Consider the following 15,182-nt stretch of genomic DNA (forward strand, 5'->3'; position numbering starts at 1 on the left):
TAAAAACCTAAACAGAATAAATAAAAAGAAACTCACAAATAAGTGAATTGTGTTGAAACTGCAGCACACCAAAGACATAATATTATAAGAGCAGCACAAGAAAAAGGCAAATTATTGTGAAAAAAAAAAAAATAAGCTAAGAGCTAATTTCTCAACAGCAAAAATAGAAACCAGTTTAAGTCACTTTAGGGATATACTGTAGGAAGAAAACAAAAGTTATCTCAGAAAAGATATCTGAGATGCAAGCAAAGAAAAACGGTATACATATGGGTAAATCTAAATAATAACTGACCATATAAAACAATTTCTAAAAATTCCAATGGATTAATAAATACAATATAAAACTAAAATTATATAATCATTTCATATTGTCATATATAATATAGTTATATTGTATGCAGTGTATAATATAACATGATAAATATATACACTCTATGTATTATACAGTATATATAATACATAGTCTATGTATTAGATATCATAATACATATACATTATATATGTTGTATTGTATTTTATGTATTATATAAATATATTATATATATAAACATTATAAATATAATGTATATGCACATACACATAGGGTTTGGGGAGTATAGCATTTTAAACTGCTGTTTTAGTTGGTAAGAGATTAAAGATATTAACTTCTTTAGACTGTTAATTTTAATATGTGTGTAAAAAACTAGGAAGATAATTTTAAAAATAGAAATTAAATGCATAGAATACAATCTAGTTGGGTGAGGGGGAGTAGAATGTAAACAAAAACCAAAACCACTAACCCCCTCTCTGAAAAAATAAAAAAGGAAAAAACAGAAAAATAGGATAAGATCAAAAGAATGAGATGCAATGTTAAAACTTAAGACATAGGAAATGTAAATCAACTGAATTATGCAGTTAAAAAGCCATAGATTGTGAGACGGGGTCTTGAGAAAAAGCTGGATGTAGAACAAGTGGAAGAGAGAGGTGAGGAGAACAAGTGCAGGGAAAGGTGGAGGATGGAATAACATATTTATTCAAGTTGCAATAAGTGAACAAGCAGAGGTTTCATATTCAGAAGCAGTAGAAATTAATTTCTACAGGTTTAAAATTAATGTAGAAAAGTGAGAGCTACTGAGCAAAAGAAAGAAATGACAAGAGTAGTATATAAATAAGCATGTAAGGTAAATTTAAGGAGATAGATTAAAATATGAGATTCCATAACTCACTTTGAGGAAAATAATACATTCAAGGTGGGCAAGATGAATTTGAGAATCCTCATAAAAATCATTATCTTTGGTGGAAGATTCAGCCAGGAAGTAGAAATGAGGATGAGGGGAAGGGAAAGAGGGATCAGAGACATAAAGCTCATTTATTAAACTTTTCTCAAGATCAATTTCAATCATTCATGTTTCATTACTTGTTACATTTAAATTTACCAATATTTAAATGAAATTCTTTATTCCTCAAAAGAGATTTGCTTAACAGCTCAATTATTTCTAGAACAATATTATTACTGATAGATTTCAAGCCTCTTCCCTGATAAATATTTTTTCCTCTAGTAGCATGGAAATGTTAAGAATAAAATTCAAGTTCAGTAACTTCCCACTAGTACAGATAAAGTATAAATCTGAAATGGAGTTTTTAAAGGTATATTTTGGAAACAAGAGAAAATATGAGTTCTTCAAGCATGTGTACAAGTCAAGGATATATAATGAGGATATATCATGACCATAATATAATTGCCCTGCCTTATTTCTTTGCACTCTTCCAAATCTAAAAGTGTCATTGCTTTCAAGTTCCAACCAAAGAAACATAGAATGAACTTAAGTACAATGTAGTCAAGAACCAAACACCAGAGCTTTAACTTACAATCAACACACCCATCCCATAAATACAGGAGAAACTCTGGTGGCATGGTAGAATTATAGGGAGCAGACCAGTATTTGCTTTGGCAGATTTGAAGTCTGTGCAAATAGGAACACATCTGTATGCCGAGTTTTTACTATTTCTAAAACTGCTGAATCAGACATAAAACCAGATCCAAAGTTGTAATGTATCAGCAAGTTTAGAGTACAGTATTTTTTAAATTTTTATAGAATAAGTGACCTGTATTAAGCATTTTTGTCACCATGTCAGTTGTAACATAGTACTTCCATCTTCAATACTGAGGGTCATATCTTACTTACATGGCTACAGTTCTTGTTCCAATTTAGATATTTTACTATTTTCCTCAAGTGTAACACAGGCAAACTCCAGAGGAGCTAGTGACCCATTCACCTAAAAGAGACTTAATTGAATATATAATTAGTTAGATATGTATGAAAATTTCAATACAACTGAAATACTTCACATTGAAATTCTGAAAAGCAATACTGAAATACTGAGAATAATATTGGAGAACTTGGTCCATGACTATCCCTGTCTAAAAAATGAGGCATTTTCACATAACACAATTTTAAGTCTCCAATTTAGTAAATTATGTTATTTTATGGAGAAGTCTAGGTCTCTTTAGCATTTCAAAAGTAAAAATGAAAAAGAAGCACCTTTTTATTTACCAAGTAGGGCTTTGTCCAAAGATGTTTGCTGAATGAATAATGACTGAAGGTCCCCTTAGTGCCTTACTTTTCCCACTGTTGAAAATATTTAGGACTTCTTTCTGGACTCATTAATCACCACCTACTACAACCTATCTTGTTTCTAAATTACGTGTTCATGTGTGTCTAACTCCCTACTCATTTAGAGTTTTAGACCAGTTTGTGTTTCGGTAATTGTTACTGAACTGACTTAGACTTACTTTCAAATTATCAAATTCATTTTATCTTTAAACTTTAATCTCACCACACTAGGATGGTTCCCTACTTTAATTCATTTTCCCTCTAGATTCCTTGTCCCAATACTATTTTAAAAGTGAACATTCCACAAAGACTACAAATAGGTTTCATCCTGTGGGCTGACTCCTGATGGATTTATGAGGACTACCTGCATCATTTTACTGGGAAGAGCTTGAGGACAAATCTATGCATTTAACAGGAAAGAATGTTGTGTTAGATTAATTATGTCTGCTATGGGTTTAAAATAGTGGGATGAAAAGTGGTAAAATAGTTACCATTTATTTAGAACCCCAGGTCTTGGTATTTTTCTACTGGTAGATCTTAGTCTTACTTCATAGAATTCTAAACTAGTTAAAGCCACTACACATCTTACTGCAGAATTCTCCATTCTCTGTCGTTTTTCATATCCTGAAAGAGGAAAGAGAATCCTAACACTGTTGTCCTAACCACCATGACATGTCACCTTTGCTTCATTTAAGGATTTTACTGATGGTCACCTCTACCTCCCACCTTCAGGTTGTGGCATCCATAAAGAAGCCAAGAAACACAATTCCTTCTCAAAGGAATATGGAAACTCTTGCCTCAAACACATAGTTTTTTTTGCTTCCTATTTTATTAGCCAAATGGGAAGAAAGCTATTTTTTTTAAAAAAGCCAAAATGTCCAAATTAAGAAAAGAAATATTACTTTATGTTTACTCTATACCAGTCACCATGCTAACTGCTTTACATGGATTATCTCATTTAGCACAGACAATCCTGGAAGAAAGGAACTATTATCATTTTTACCATTACCATCCCTAACCTAGAGATAACAAAATTGAGTCTTGGGTATGTTAAGTGATGTACTCAGAGCCTCAGTGCTGGTGAGTAGAAGAAAAGGGATAGAATCCGGGAAATCTAATTCCAAATGCCGTGTTCTTAATTACAATAGGAAACTACGTCTCTAAATGAGACAATGGGCCACATTTAGATCCTACTAAAATAATTGAACTGAATGTTAATGTTCAGAAACAGCACAGTTCGCATTTGACCTTGGCTTAGATTCCTGTGTTCATGCCGTATTTGCTACCTGTGTCTCATAGAGACACTCTTCCCTTGTGTATAATATGGAGATAATGTTCCCTAAATAGTGAAATAATTATGAAGATTAGTAAAATAACTGCATGTAAGATATCTGGCCAATAGTAGATGTCAATAATTGTTGGTTGTCTATACTCATATTTTAATTTCTTACAATTCCTAGAAGATCTCTAGGTTTAAAAAGGGATCTATAATTCATTAGCTAGCAAAAGTAATAAACATTTTTTGGTGAATTACAAGTTTGTGTAATATGCTAGAATCAGGATACCACATTTATTAGAAAATTGGTGGAGATTTTCAGTAATAATATAGCACCAATTTCATATTACCCCACCAAAATTCTAGTTGCCCAAAATGAATTGTTTAAAGAGCAATTACTCCCTTTCTTCCCCCAAACAAACTACTCTTAGCAGCTCTTCAGTCTACAATAAACTTTTCCAATGATTACTAGGTATGTATGTCACATCACAGCCTGGGAGTAGAGGAACTGAGTAGGGCATGGAGGAGGGATAACAGGAGGTGTGTAGAGATAATAATTTACATGACATCAATAATAGGAAATTAATAGAGAAAGAACTGGTTCGAGTGAGTTCAGGCTCATTGGTGGACTCCATAAGAAGGGCAAGTGGTAGAAATATGTCAAGGCCAGGGACGTGATTATAACAAGACAAGCAGATGGCCAATCTTGAACCAAATGCTGAAACGAGCTTCAGGGGAGTTAGTTCAACAAAGGAGTACAAAATTTTGTGGAAGTTGTTTAAGAGTGGGAAGCAGAAAAGGGAAGAAGAGCCACAGGGGATGACAAGGCTATGAAAGGTGACGCTGAAAGGTTTTAATAACAATATCACATATTTGACAATTTTGTGTAGAATTGGGCCCAAAGTCCTCTGATAATTTGTTTTCAGTTTTATTGTGAGCAACAATTCAATAAAAACATCTAGGAGATATTAAACTTGGAAGCCTAAATTAAAATCCCTTGACTTGTAATATTGCAGATATTTTTTACACATAATTCAAATTTATACTTTTAAAAATAGCAAAAGTGATTTTGTAAACATAATCTTGGGTTTTATGCAAATTAAAGACAAAAATTGAGATACTTGCTCCTATAACATTGGAGCTCTTATAACATATGTTGAAAGAAACTAGTAATACCACTGCAGATCAAACAAAGCTTAGTTTTCTTCTAGCATATGTTAAGTTGGGATTAAACTAGAGAATATATGTTGAAAGAAACTAGTAATACCACTGCAGATCAAACAAAGGCTTAGTTTTCTTCTTGCATATGTTAAGTTGGAATTAAACTAGGGTACACCTATGACTTTTCAAACTTAACAGGAATGTGGATTAGAGTTGTGAAGTTTATTGCACTGTGCTATTTTCAAAAAATTGGCTTTATTTTCTACTCAATTCCTCTAACTTCTATTTTTACCTTTTAATATGCAAGATGTTTTTGAATCAGTGAAACATATCTTCAATATTAGGCCAAAAATAACTCAGGGAAAAAAATTAACAAACATTTTAGCTTGTATTCTGTTAAACCTAAGCCACAAAAAGCTTGTTCTGTGCTATGATCTGAATGTGCATAACCACCCCAAATTCATATGTTGAAATCCTAACCCCTAAACGTGATGGTATTTGTAGGTGGGGCTTTCAGGAGGTGCTCAAGTAATGAGGGTGGAGCCCTCATGAATGAAATTAGTCCCTTATAAGAGGCCCCAGCGAGATCCCTAGCCCCTTTCTACCTTGTGAGGATACAACAAGAAGTCTGTGACCCAGCATGGGGCCTTCACCAGACCCTGACCATGCAGGCAAACTGATCTCAGATTTCCAGCCTCCAAAACTGTGAGAAATAAATTTCTGTTGTTTATAAGCTCCTAGTCTGTGGTATTTTGTAATAACAGCCCAAACAGACTAAGACACTCTGTTATTCTACAGTTTAATTAATCCCCTTTAATAATCTTCATCAGTCATACAACTCCTTAACAAGCATCTAGTAGGTGCCAGTTTCTGGCCTAAGTGCTAAGTTTATAGAAGTTGCCTGCAGGAAGTGCACACTCTATCTGGTTAGAAAAGCTGGAAAATAACTCTAATACAACAAAATAAGTGCCCTGGGTCTTTCTTCTTCAAGTCAAATTCCTCTTAACAAGCTTTTTACATTAGCTGTCTCCATATTCATTCCCTCATTCTTCACTCTATTCTATGTGCTGGTGCCATTGCTCTGCTGAAAAAGATCTCCTGTGATCACTATGAGGTCATTAAGTCCAGTGCAAAAGTCTGCATGCTCATCTTACTAAACCTCAGCAGCATTCAACACTGTAGCTAATCCAAATTTTTGAAATGTTTTTCTCACTGTTTCTGTTTTTAATCCTGCCTCTCTGATTACTCATTCCACTTGACTTAGCCTTTAAGTGTTGAAGTTATTAAAAACTTAGCCATTGTCTTTTTCTCTTTCCTCTCCTCTCTTCCTAGGACTGTGATTAGAATGTGTATGCTATAGAGTGTCAATGTACTTTTCCAGTTAGCCCTTACTTCTACCCTCCACACTCAGTTATACAACAGTCCTCTCAATTCTCTTAGATGTCTCAATCCCAGTTCCCTCCAATCCCAGTTCAAAAATCATTTCCTCAGGAAACTCCATGTGGCAAAGACCAAGGGCATTTGGTTCATCATTGTATGTATGATGCTTTGCACAATGTCTATAACATAATATGGAGTCAATAAACACTTGATTTGAATGAATGAACAGATAATCTATGGAAGTACCGAGGAATGGGTCAATTATTTTGTCTGGAACCCAGTTTAATGGAAGAGTCGACTCTTAAAGGATGGACACAATTTTGTTAAAATATAAGAAAAGTCAGATGAGGCAACAGACTAAGACAATGGAAGTATTAAATGTTTCAGGAGAATGAATCAAGAACTGCACAGTAAAGGGCATGGTGAAGATGCAGCTGGAAGTTAGGAGGTGGGGTGGGGATAGTAATAAGGGAAGAAAGGGAGGATTGAGAAAAGAGCTGAAAAAGTAGATTTTGACCAGAGAGTGAGGAGTCTAAAACTCGAGGCAACAAGGAGCCACTGAATGTTTTCAAATTGAGGAGGAGAGGTTGTCTGTATTTCAGAAAGCATACAGTATTGGTTATTAAGTTACTGACTCTCGTCTCCAACGCATCCTTCTATACTCTCTCCTGGGATGCTAGTGCTGGAACTATGCAAATAACTCTCTTTTGCCAGCTGGTTCTGTTAGATTCTGTCAACAGGGGACTGTAGAGGGAAACTAGAAGACTGGGAAAAGGGACAGGGGACTGTCTCTTTTCTGGTTGCTTCATGGTTTTGTCAGTCACTCTACCATGGCATTCGGGTTTCTTTTGGCTCTCCCAAACCTTCCTCATGAGGCCCCTTGGCAGTACCAGTACCTTCCAGGTAGTGCCCTTTCCCCCAAGTCTGAGTCCCTTTCACAGAGCCTTTCCTTTATTCATCCAGTTTCTGAAAACCCCAGCCTCATGCCTCTCTTCCCTCAGCCTTAGGAGTGGTAGCAGCTTCTGCAGTTATTCCTCTGGTTACTTCTTTTTTTTTTTTTTTTTTTAGTCCTCTAATAAATATTTTTCAGTACCTTTTCAATTCTCTATGTTGACACACTTAGTATAACTTCTGTTGTTCTGACCGGACCCTCACCTACATAAACACTTTACTCAGATTAGGAAATTGAGTGGTAAGAACTGGAGTTAGAAGGCTACTTAAAAGACCATTTCAGGGCTTCCCTGGTGGCGCAGTGGTTAAGAATCCGCCTGCCAATGCAGGGGACATGGGCACAACTACTGAGCCTGTGCACCACAATTAGTGAAGCCCATGCACCTAGAGCCCGTGCTCTGCAAAAAGAGAAGCCACCGCAGTGAAAAGCCCGTGCACCGCAACGAAGAGTAGCCCCTGCTCACTGCAACCAGAGAAAAGCCCACGTGCAGCAACGAAGACCCAACGCAGCCAAAAATAAATAAATAAATAAATTTTTTTAAAAGACCATTTCAATACTCTAGACAAGAGATAAAAGTGAGTGAAGCTGTGAAGATGATAATGATGAAAATAATAATAACTAATATTTATGGAGTACTTTACAATATACCAAGTACAGTTCTAAATCCATAATCCCTATGATATAGGTACTACACTTATTTCCTTTTCATAGACAAGAAAACTGGGGCCCAGAGAGGTTTTAACTAACAGGCTAGGTCACACAGTAGTGGTGGAGAAAGGATTTAAACCTGGTTCCAAAGTCCTTCCTTTTAACAATTAAAAAGGGACTGAATTCTTGAGTTATTTCTGAGAAAGAAGCAATAGTATTTGAACACTTATTCAATAGAAAGGATCATGGAGAGGGAAGAGTTTAAAAAATACTTCAGGGACATAGTTTTGGTGCCTAGGTGAACAATGAAGCTATTAATATCAACAATGAAAAATTATTTTAAAAATCAGGTTTGGGTGCCCAGTAGGGATAATTAATTCAGTTTTGAATATTCTGAATGTTTTGAATTAAAGATGTTTGTGGGACATCTGAGGAGTGCTGTCAGCTGAAAGCTGAATTTGAGTCAGGTCCTTTAAAATGGTTCGTAAAAAGGTAAAGCTTTCAGAGCTCTTAGAATAAAGCTGTTAGATAAAGTCATAAAAGTAGAGAGTAATGCCAGCCCTGAAAGGGAAGCTATAGAAAGAGAGTGAGCAGAGTTTTCAAGCTGCTAAGTATAAATCTTATGGCTCTTTTTCCTACATAAAGCATAGCAAACAGTTTTCAGAAGAAATATATATTAAGCAGTGGAATGGAGACACAGGGGATGAAAGGAAATATATGTGGTATGACACACAAGCAAAGTATGAAATTATTCAAGAGGTGTTTTAAAAGGAAACAAAAAAAGAGGAAAAGGGGAGATAAAGAGAGTTTAAAACAGAATGCTTTAGTTCCTACACTGAAATGCAGGATCCCCTAGGTTGATTTTTTGCCTTAGAATGATTTGGCAGCAGAGAATGGGATGACATCAGCAAGCCAATCCCTAGCCGAGTAGAATGAAGTAGAATGAGTCACATTTCGTCTGTTTTCACTTGATTAAAATATTTTACATTTGTTGAGCTTGAAAAAAAAGATAGAGGAAGCCATGAAAGGAGAAAATTGAAAGTCCAAATATGGTTTGTTTCTGACTCACCAGAATTGCAGCAACATAGGAATTTTGACTTAGAGACATTAAAAAAAACAGAAAAAAACTTCTATTCAAGAAATAACTCTCCAAATCGCAAAAAAAGTGCTTTACAGTTTTCCGAAACTTTTAACTTAATACCAAACAGAAAAAACCCTATAAAAGGGTGATCTTCTTTAATACTTTTAAAATATAAAGATCTTGTTAGCTATAGAAAACATGGGTAATATTTAAATATCATCTGGTCTTTATAACTTATTTTGTACAGATTAGTAGAAACTGCTAGTTTTGATGGTTCAAATGTGTCTAAACATTTGCTTCTTTGGAACAGAGCAAGCAGGAAAAGCAGAGTAAAGGGGTGGGGGCAGATGTGCTTCTTTACAGGGATTTGCCAAGTAATCTGCAAACAATCCATTTCCTGGCAAATGTCTGCTAAATAATTTGTCCATGACTCTTTTTTCACTCTAGTTGCTAATACTGACCTTCAGATCCCTTAACAACAAGAGAGATTTATAATTAGGCAGAATTCACTTGGAAAAGAAATCCATTGCTGCTGACTTTAGGCAGTTATTTTTCTAAGAATGTGAATTATTGTGAGGCTCAAATTATATAAGTGAAAGAAGTCTTTAAATAATGAGGCACTGCAAAAACCTTCGTTATTTTTTGTTTAATAGATCAGAACATGTAGAAATCATCTACGAATAGGAATAACACTGTTTGGGGCCACTTCCCATTAAGAAAATGTGCTGCTTTCTAAGATTTCATTGTTCTTCACCCTGAATTGACATTAATTAAATAATGTTCATCAGTAAAACTTACCAAGCTCTTTACCAACCAGTGGATGGGTCTCTCCAGTTTTTTTTTTTTTAATTGAAATGTAGTTAATTTACAATGTTGTGTTAATGGGTCTCTCTAAATATAACCCAAAACAACATAGAAAAAATTGAGAAATTTATTCACCTAAAACTATATTATGTAAAAATAAATTTAGATGATAAATGTCACACTGTTAAAAATTATTATTATTATTGTTATGTGATAGACAAGAATTAAGATTTATATCTTAAGAAGAGTTCTTACATATTAAGAAAAAGGCAAAGACTCCAATAGAAAAATAGGCAAAACTACAAACAGTCCATATACAAAAGAAAAAATACAAATGGCCAATAATAAATAAATACATAATAAAATAATTATTAGGCTTACTAAAAATCAAGTAGTTAAAAACAATGAGACACCATTCTCACATTTCATATCAACAAAGATTAAAAATGAAAATACCCAGGGGGATTCGGGGAAGATGACAGAAGTCGAGACAGCAGAGTTTTTGGATATTCCAGAAAGCCTATATAAGAATGGACAGAAGAGCTAGAGAGTAAAAACCCATGGACAACATTTACAACAAAATAGATGGCAATATACAAATGTGTGGGAACAAACCACCAATAGCCTCAAACCTGCCAGAGATGGGAAGCTGTGCAAGAGAAAATCAAGGGAGGCCAAGAGGACTTGACCAACAAGACAATCCCCAAACAACCGCCAGCAAGTAATCACTGAAAACTCCAGTAACCCGATTTGAGATCAACTGCTTAGAGGAGGAGGTGGCACAGTGAGAGTGATCCCTCCAGGTGGAGAGGATTATTCTGTCACTGACATTGTTTAGAATTGCCAGTGGAGGCTGATAATATAAAGCCAACCAAGTTTCAGTAGCTCATTTTGTAAAATTCTCTATAGACAATGTGACCCTTTTGGATCAAGCCACTAATCTCTACTGGCTACTGTTAGATTCATTCAACAATTAACTAACTCATTCATTCATTCAGTATTCTTTTCTCTAGGAGCTAGGGGATGAGAATTCAAAGATGAGAAAACTAAATACCTGCTGCCTTGGGATCTCAAGATCTAGTATGTAAACAACACAACAAAAAAGCTATAATGTGATTATAGTTACACTTTGCTACAGTAAAGATTATACAGTACATGTCACTAGGATAAATTAATCAGATTAAAAGTAGTCACATTAAAGAGCAGACAGTTGGATTCTAAACAAATAATATGCTATAATATGGTATAATATGTTAAGATCACAAATCTGGAGTCATGCAGCTCTAAATTCTAATTCTGAACACTTACTAGCTGTGTAAACTTGGGTAAACTATCTAGGCTTTCTCTGTCTCCATTTCTTCAAATAGGGAAAACAGTAATAATACTTCAGAGTGTTATTAAGGGTTAAATAAATTCAGTAACACTCTGGGACCTTAGCATTGTCTCTGATAAATTGTGTATACTGGAAAACGTACATTTTTATTACTATTGAATGGATCAAATGAAATCTAAATTAGCTGGAGGGAAAGGCATGGGCAGACACATGGATATTTCACTGATCAGTGAGGACCAACATGAAGAATTTGATGAAATTTACCTTGAAAGAGTGTAAAAAGGAAGAGAGGGGGGAAACTGACAGAGAGCATCTATGTGACAATACTGCATTGGACCTGCTTGATTTAATAAAATAATTCTTAAAAAAAAGTTAACACCTGTTATTTAAGAATGAAGATTCATTCATTACAAATGATATTGAACAGCTCCATACAGTCTTTGCATTTATTTACTTTCTGAAATAAGAATGGCATCAGCATCCTGTTGTCCCAGAAATACACCAATACTAGAAATCAGGAATTCCTTAAAGAGGACCATGTTGGTAATCAGTGTAAGAGCTGAGTAGATTTACCCTCCTGAACTCTAGGATGTGCCCTAGCAATTTGTGCACATAATCATATTTTTGTAAAATCTACAAAGATAAGCTATTTTAACTGTAATCAATTAAGGTCACTTTCCATCTGACTTCCTCTTTGTCACACTTTCCCTCATGGTCCAGTAGTGTTGGAGAGGCCACAGGCATTTTGGGGATCCAACTAAGAAGTTGAGTTGGGGATACACTTATTTTTGATTTGGTGTGGTATATTTATGTGGTTCACAGTCCATTCCACATATAGTTAAGATACTGCTAGCAGGCCTAATGTAGGGATAGCTTCCAGAAATACACTTAACCAGAGTACTGACTTGATCCAGCATCATAACACAAAGGTTCAAGACTAAAATTTATTTATTAACATGAACATGTCCAATGTGCCTTGTAATGAAAATATATAGGTAGTGGAGAAAATACAAGATTTGAAATATATGAAACAAGAAACTAGTCTGTGGAAAATTCTTCCAGTCATCAGCTGTGTGCAACTGAATGGGAGCATTAGGTTCTCACTGATGCCTAGTCAAAATATATGTTGATAGAAGTTGTCTTTTGTCAGCAATGTTTGATGAGACAGTGCACACAATTGTAAATACACCATACATTCTTTTTGTTTTTCAGTGGGAAGCACATTAAATAGAATTGTCAGTTACCTCTACTTATAGAATACAATTTGTAATGGTAGTAAAAACAGGAAGTACTTCAGGGTGTGAAAATGCTTGCTTTATGCATATCAATGTATTGGATTATATTTTAGCATATCTGTTTTATCTTATTCTGACAGTCTGGTGCTTTCAGAGCAAACAAAATGCAAAATTCCACCAATGCAGCAAAATTGCTTGAAAAAGCTAGTATTCCAATAACAAAACTACTGTGCACATATGCATCAGTCAGCATATAAAGTACAAATGCAAACTCATTATGAAAGTGCAGCCATTTAAAAATGCACTTAAATTGCTCTTCTTTATGCCTTAATTTTAGGTTAGTTTTGTATATTTTTCATAATTATTGATCATACCAAAATTCAAATATAACATGAAAAAAGTATGCTAGTAGAAGCCAAAAACATTAACTTTAAAAAGATTGGTTAAAACTGGGTTGAAAAAAATTTCTATATTTATGGCATTTGTCAGGTTTTTATATTTAAATTTATTACTTCTTTCATTCTAAGTAAATACTAACACACATACCAAATTTGTATTTTTGATTTCATAGTCTTTTTCGTATAGAAGACCTCTCAAATTGAATAAGTTTCAGGACCCACAGAATCTGGAAGTACCCCTGTGTAAGGACAAAAACGAAATGGATGAATAATCACATTCATGATGACTTAGGTAAGAAAGTGGAAATTACTGTAAAACATTTGGATATAACTTAGATAAAACTGAATGACAGCAGAGTTGCTCCTGTCATGGTATTTAGAGCTATAATTGAATATGAAAAGTACATAGTTTAATGTTTTTATTATAAAGTATTTGAGAGCTAGAAAAAGTAAGCAACTTGCTTGGTTACACAACTAGCAGGCACAAGAATGGGCTTGGAATCCAGGTTGAACTGCAACGTAAGCCCCATGTTCCTGGGCCTGGAACACGTGGGGCTGTGGAGCCAGGGTCGACTTGGGGGCAGGAGAAAGCCTGCGTGCTGCACGTGCACAGATGGCCCCACTCGCAGAAGCATCCCACACTTGGTTCGTTACTCTGCCGTCATCTTCTTGAAATTCTTAGTAAATTTTGAAAAAAGTGGTCCACATTTTCCTTTTGCACTGGGCCCCGTAAATTACGTGGCCAGTTCTGTGTAGAACAAGTGTGGCCCGTTACAATGGCCCCCGTAGGACTGAAATGGTAAACCTTTACTCTGCCTGGATGTCACTAGTCATGGGCTGCCTCAAGAAGGACATGACCTAAGGTGAAGAGACTCTCTGCAGCTGAGACCCAACCCGAAGATGGGGACAGCTGGGCAACAAGACTTCCTGAGGGAGATCAGGGTATCACATCCGTGACCACCACTGGAGCCATTTACTCCATGTTGTGTTAAGATCTTACCACAAGACTTTGAAGATAACTTCAGTTGCCCAATTTTCTCCTTCCTTATTGTAAGTATGTAAAGATTCCCAGAGGCTAAGTCATTTTCCAAAGTCACTTAATTTCTTAGTGAGAAAGTTTCTTAGTGAGAGAACTCAAATTTGTTTGAAAATTATTCTTTCAAAATTATTTTAACTGTACTTTACAACTTTAACATTAATTCCGTGCATTCAAGAAAAAAGACAAGGACTAATTTTCTACAGGGGTTTTAATATGCCAATCACTCCCACAGTAGCCAGTACAAAGAGACAACTTGTCTTTTTAAGTCAAATTTCGCTCACATTCCAAATAGACTCTCAGAGAAGGACATATTTTAGGAAGATCTTGAATTTAGGGGATTCTAGAAACAAACCAGTAATCTTGGTTATAAATTAGGAAATAAACCACTGGCAGCTATCGTATATAAAGTGAAAGACCCAATGCAAACAATATTTTGGCATACCAATGTTATTTCTGATGCTCTGGGGTAGGTAAGTGCAATCATAATCATGAGGACCATCACCCAGCCCTCCCCACTTCTCTTACCCTGCTCACTTTCTCTATAGCACTTATTTCTTTCTAACTTACTATTCACATTTGTTATTTTCATTGCCTGTCTCCTCCATCTACAACATAAGCTCTATGAGGTCAGGGCTTTCTGTCAGTTTTGGTCACTATTGTATCCCCAGTATAAAGAGGAGTGGCTAAACCGAGAAGAGGTGCTCTAAAATAAGTTGTTGAATGAATGAATGATTAAGTCCATAGAAATTTATAGAATTGTGACTAAAAACATAAAGTCCCTAAATTCACGTTTGCATAATTAGCAAAGACCAAGTGCCGTTATACTATAGCTTAACAAAAATTAACATGGAGACGACAACGTAATACTCATACCCTTAAACAGCCCACGTTATGAAAATTACAGCATATACCCATTTGAAGTTCAGCTTGTTTGTGAATGATTTAACTCTACTCAGGATCATGTTTTTGTTGCAATCTAAAGTGCATCTTAAATATCTGAGCAAAGTATGGAGAAGTTATTCTGATTTCTTTTTTTTTTTTAAATAGAGTGAAACCTAGAGAATAGTACCATGTGCTACTAATAAAACTTTGTTTCTGTTTTGCTGATCAGAATATGATTAAGATTTTTCTTTTGCTGAGACATAGGTTCCAGAACCCTCAGGGGTGGAAGGGCGGGGGAGAGTGAAGAAAGAAATGCTAAAGAGAAAAAGATATAGTCAGGCTAACATTAACACTGAAAGTACATATTTGGTATGAAGCTTATATCCAAACATTACAACC

This window comes from Mesoplodon bidens, assembly GCF_964165515.1.
Source record: "Mesoplodon bidens genome assembly, chromosome: 8".
NCBI lineage: Eukaryota > Metazoa > Chordata > Mammalia > Artiodactyla > Ziphiidae > Mesoplodon > Mesoplodon bidens.